We start from the raw sequence: 5,790 nt of genomic DNA, 5'->3' as shown, positions 1-5,790 counted from the left end.
CCGAAGGGTGAGTTTGAGATATTATGGCTGGAATTTGCATTTTTTGGTAGGTCTGAAAGCCCTGTTGTAGCCAGTGACTGGGTGGTAATTATTATAGCAGCAACGAGTGTATTCACCATGCGAAGAATACCTTGCAAGTGAACATCAAAAACAATATTCTTCTTTTACTTACAGTAGGCCCTACATAATATAGTCTACTCTACACAACCTCATTAGCTATGTGTGTACGTTGCTGGCATCGCGACTCCACTGTCTCGAAACCCAGCAACTTTCTCAGTGTGGAAAGCATGTTGAACTAGTTCTGTACATTAATGCTACGTCCTTCATTTATGGTACGATGCTACAAGTGTAAAATAAATGTGTTATTAATGAACGAGGCGGGTAATTTTCAGAACCCAAGACTTGTTTTTACCCCCTTCAAACATCGTTTTGTATCGGAGATGCTTCCCCAAGGAGGTCTATCATTGTGCTTCCCGCATTTGATCACACCACAGTACCTGTGTACACTGTTGACCAGTCTGTTTGGGGGAAATATGTGCACTGATGTCTGCACCGGAATAGTCAGCCTTCCCTTTTCCATGTATTCTCGCTTGTATACATTTGTGAAATGATCCAGCTTACCTGTTGACATCACATTTACCCAGGAGTTGCCACCAAAGTGTTTCCATTGTGAAATGTGTGTCTGCCTTATCTCATGTTTACCCGAGAAACCGAACACGATCATAGAACTGCCTTTTAAAAAAATAAAATAAATAAGCGTGGGTGCTAGTGTGGAACCTGATACAGTGGTCAATGCCCTCAGAAAGAGGTAGGGCCTACCTGTGAATAAGATGAAACTTTTACCATCTCTAATCTTTATCAGATCATTATAATAGGAGATGCACACTTGATTTAATTTAATAGTGAGTAACAACTTGTATAGCAGGGTCACCCACCCCCACATGGGCTGTTAATTCAATTATGCAGACAATGTAAAGGCAGTGTGAACATTTATTTACAACAACATCAAGAGTATTCCATAGGAACATATTTATTGAAGACAAATATTGTAGTGAAAGAATGACGGCAATAACAATCTCTGCAACTGTCTTTTCTTTTTTTCCAGCTGCTTCAAGTCCAACAGTGATTCCCGTGTTGTCGTGCATATCCATGCTGAGTTCCTTGATGACGAAGGACACTACACCGGGGATTCAGACTGCAGTACGCATGAACCTCAACACAAGGCTTGCTGTGACCTCTTTATCTGGCTGGCTCGTCTGTGAACTGCACCAACGCCAACATTGCCTCAGTCTGCTTTGCAGGGTTCCCAAAGACCTTGTCCAGAATGAGTTCCACGAACATGAACATAACCTTTTCACACAAAACATACAGAAAAAAAGCACACATATTGTTTAGAATTCTAATTCTCCTATTTTGTAGACTTAATGTGCTATTGAAGTAACGCCAATAAAAATGTTATGTCAAATTGAGTTGAATTGAATGCATTCTTTTGAAAACTTACCAAAAGGTTGGCTTAATCTTTTGATGGTTGATGCACTATCCCTTCTTGGTCTTGGCAATTTTGAAGAAAGGTACACCTCCTGCAGGTAGTCATAGGGCCGGTTGTTCGTTTGAATTTTCATTGTAGAGGAGAGCCATCTGTAAGTACAACAGACAATTTGTGAACAGATTATACATTTTATGGTAAAGCAAATATAGAAATATCATTCACAACAGAAGTTTTCAGGGGGCCTAGTGAAGGGATCCACGCCATTATCCAAACTCATGTCCACTACTTGTGCTTGTGGCCTGATTCCCACCATCCGTGGAGAAAATAATTCAGTTTCCCTGTTATATGCAGTCAGCCTAGGCACAACAACTTTTGTGGGACTTTCCCCCATTCAACATTATGTATCTTGCAATGTCATCTCAAGGCCACAAGCAACACAAGGAAGGACAGGAGTTAGTGGAAAGAACATATGATGGTAGGTGTTTCTTGCCATTTAAAGCACACAACTTGATGATCCACAATGATCAACAATGATCCACAATAAGGCTCTCAAACTCAAAGACAAGTGAGTCAGAACAGGCAGAAATGGCATGGAAACACTTCAAAATGTTATTAGTCACATGTTTTTTTTATATAATTTAAAAAGCGGATGGCTTGAGGAAAAAAACTTGCGCAGTCTCTCTAATCTGCATTTTTCACTGGTCAGTAAACCAAAATGTTGTAGGCCTATAAGATGCCGTCATCTTCCCCGGGTATTTCAGTGTAATTTCTGATGTGGCTCAGTAGACCTGCATAGTGTCGTCATATTTCTGATTCCAATCAATGACTGCACCATACCCTGATACAGTTTTATTACCTGTTAAATGTTTTGACCTGTAACTTACATAGTGGAATGACTAATCATCACACAACCAAGGGAAAAAATGAATGAACCGTTTTGAAGCTACACAACAGTAGCTACGTTGGAAATACAGTAGGCTACATACATTTACTCCATGGCTGGGGCAGCAATGTCTTCAAGGATAACTGGTGTGGCTGTAGTCCAGGTGGCAATGCAGTCTGTCTGGCAGGCAGCATCCATGAACCATATGTCTGAACGTGTACACTTATTGTGGTGGCCTGTGAAGACAACAACACTCAATGAGATTCAGAAATACCCAATGCACTAATATGCACCCACCCACCCATTATGCCACATCATGTTCTGCATAGTTAGAAGACATTGTGAGGGACAAGAGTGAGTCTTCTAAACGAAAGCACACATGTTTGCATTACTGCCCCAGTAACCAGCTTTGTTCACAATTTCAAGTGGACACACAAAGGAAATAGGAGGAATCCATGGTATAACATTATGATAACTATTAGGTTATTTCACACGTTATAAGAGGGTAGTGGGTAAATGAATGTAGTACTGACAACTACACATAGGCCCTATTGCTATCAGCGAGTGTCTGCATGCACTCACTAACACTGATGTAACAGCACTGGGTGTTAGTGATTGTAAGCTTATACATTCATAACAACTGCCATTAGGCATTGTGTCGGTGGTTGCGAGCAGGGATATTCACAGTTGCGATTCTCTTTCAAGTGTGCACCCTGACGTCAAAATCGGACACACGGCAGTCGAGTTTGAGCCTGGCTAAGGGTATTGGTAAACTCCATAGAATTAATACATTGTATTAGTTCTATGGGTAAACTCAACGAGACGCAGATAACACATCTCGTGGTTCGAAATCCGAGCATTTGATAAACTGACGACGTGACGAGCCAAGACTGACTGCTCAAAACTGTGCTACAAGCAAGCCAAGGAGGGTGTCAAGGGTAGCCAGCAAGTTACGTTGCTACTGTAAACACTCAAACCAGGCACATAGCCATGACACCCCATCGCGTAACCCACACAACAGTGTGCAAAAACCCTTGCGATACAGTAGTTACACATGCATCATGAAAATAATAATCTGGTTAAAAAATACAGTACTTTAGGCATTGCGATTCCACGGTGTCTTCTTACACTCAATGACAACTGTTGATGGAAACATCCTGATAGCACTGGAGTAATTTCCCAGCGGTAGCCAAAATGGTTCAAACATGTGCTTATCCCTCTTGAAAAGTGAACGAATGCTACATTAATTTATGGTTTCGAGGTCAGAGCAGAGATTACACCGGGTGTTAATGTTATACTTCACAGTCATTTTCCAGACTAAACTCAGTTGATCAGAGCGTAATGCTTGCTTTTGGTGTGTTTGTAGGGCAGAGTACCAGTACCATGGTTCAGGAAATTGTTCGTGCTAGCTGCACATAGCCAAGATAGCCTTTAATAATGGGTGACACCCGCGTAGCATAGCAAAATTAAGTAATCTGGTCATGTGTTTAAATTTACACCGGGAACGTTATACTTCACAGTCAGACTAAACTCAGTTGATCAGAGCGTAATGCTTGCTTTTGGTGTGTTTGTAGCGCAGAGTACCATTGGTCCAGGAAATTGTTCGTGCTAACTGCACATAGCCAAGATAGCTATTGCAACGCTAATGGGTGGCACCCATAGCATAGCAAAATGAAGTAATCTGGTCATTAACACTATTTATAATCCATTCACTTACTTGTTCGGAGCTTGCGGATCCCGCAGGGAGACCTGGTACGGATCCATGTCATGCTGTGCGAACCTGGCCCTGTACTGTCCCAAATTGTGAAAACACTCGTCCCGAAAATGCTTCCCACAAACAACGCCTTCGGTAGTTTCGTTGGCAAATTATTTGGGTAAATAAAACCAAGCCACTGTGTCTTCAGGGGGTCTCCCATATGCAGTGAAAACAGGCTTTTCCCCATATTATCACATCCTCCATGTTTCAGTTGCTTAGGCGCCGCCATTTTTCTTGTCTGTTGAACTTGCTCTTCTCTGCTGATGTGATGGGCGGGCAATCCATAGTGGGTGGAAACAGTGTCTAGCTCTATTGGTGGATCCCAGAAACAGGGCGTTGGTCATTTTTCCCTCTGCTACGTAGAGAAGGGAAGGCCCAATCAGCGCGCCACCTGAACGCGCCTTTTTTCAAATCTTGACCGAATGCAGGACAGCTCAGTAAACACCTTATGAAAATGTTAACCCCTGGGGTGACTTAAGGAGGCCACAGGAACTCATTTTAAGGTCTAAAAACCTTATTAAGTGAAGATTTCATGCCATGGGACCTTTAAGTGCGGGGTACAGTTGAGGTAAATCAAATATACCTCTTTAACAAGACTCTGGTCTAATTCTAAGTGTAGACATAACATAAATGACAGTCCCAAATCATTTGGTGACCATATAGAAGATTGTGTAATCTCTGTTTGTGTTGACATTCGGTTCCTGCCATATCTTTGTCCCATATCGCTTGCCGTAGCCTCATACAAGCAGATGTACATGTGCATGAGAATTCCTGTGCGTATCACAAAAGCCGCCACACCGTAGTGCATCATGTGTCTGTCTCTACCCGCCACTGAAAATGCATTGTGTGATGTTGTGGGGAGGGAGACTCATTTGCCTCTCACAAGACAAGCTAAATAGTCGCTAGATTCGGCCAGATTGAGCCTGAAAAGTCGCTACATCGCTAGATTATTTTTTTGTCGCCAGAGGTGGCCAAAAGTCGCTAAATTGGCAACACTGTGTGCCCTCAGTTTCTATGCAGCTGAGCGCAGTCTGCCAGATATGCTGACCGCTCATTGGGAGCTCATGACCAAGACTGCCGAGGTGCTCTCCCCCTTTGAAAAGCTCAGCAGGGAGTCTGCAACTGCAGCCGATGTGATCCCTGCCATAACAGGTAATTTAATTGAGATTTTATTTGTTATTTTTGAATACCTTAAGTTATTTTTATGATTAAAGTTTCTAGAGTATGCAGTGCGCCAGATAGTTTGTTGGTTTCTTGGATTTGGGGGTCTTTTTAGTCCAAGGTATTGTACATCCAGGTTCAAGAATAAGAATAGATTCTCTGACTATAATGCTCTCTTGGAGCTCGCTAATTTGCTCTTCGTAAGCGGTGCTCTGCCAAGCCCAATTTTGCTTCTCGAAATTGAATGCCTCTAGTTGTGCGCGTAATTGTTTCAGCTCTTCAGAGCGGCCACATTCCAAGCTACGAGTATTTTCGAGTGTGCGTGTTTTTGAATTCAGGGAGCCTAGGTCATTTCTGCGTTATATGAATAAGATGGCTGCTAAGCCATCCTTTCCTTTATTCTTATGGAGCCATTTACAGAGCCAGGGGGGCAATCGCTATTCCGACATAGCGCTATTCCGAGGTTAGGGTTAAGGTTAGGGATGTCGGAATAGCGGTATG

The 5,790-nt window shown here is 42.5% G+C and overlaps 1 long non-coding RNA gene across 2 annotated transcripts; it reads right to left on the bottom strand.

The window, feature by feature from the left end:
• Positions 1–1,252: 1,252 nt before the first annotated feature.
• LOC134459964 (uncharacterized) lies at positions 1,253–4,650 on the bottom strand. Of its 2 annotated transcripts, XR_010037118.1 has the most exons (4): positions 4,090–4,650; positions 2,476–2,608; positions 1,502–1,638; positions 1,253–1,350 (listed from the first exon to the last, which is right to left on the bottom strand). It is a non-coding gene; the product is annotated as an uncharacterized LOC134459964 (long non-coding RNA). The 2 variants fall into 2 exon arrangements; XR_010037043.1 differs by lacking the exon at positions 4,090–4,650 and having other exon boundaries at positions 2,476–2,893.
• Between the last annotated feature and the right edge of the window lie 1,140 nt (positions 4,651–5,790).

The sequence above is a fragment of the Engraulis encrasicolus genome, chromosome 1 (genome assembly GCF_034702125.1).
Source record: "Engraulis encrasicolus isolate BLACKSEA-1 chromosome 1, IST_EnEncr_1.0, whole genome shotgun sequence".
In the NCBI taxonomy this organism is placed as follows: domain Eukaryota; kingdom Metazoa; phylum Chordata; class Actinopteri; order Clupeiformes; family Engraulidae; genus Engraulis; species Engraulis encrasicolus.
Note: the sequence above shows the minus strand (reverse complement) of the source record. Positions and strands in the feature narration are given on the sequence as shown.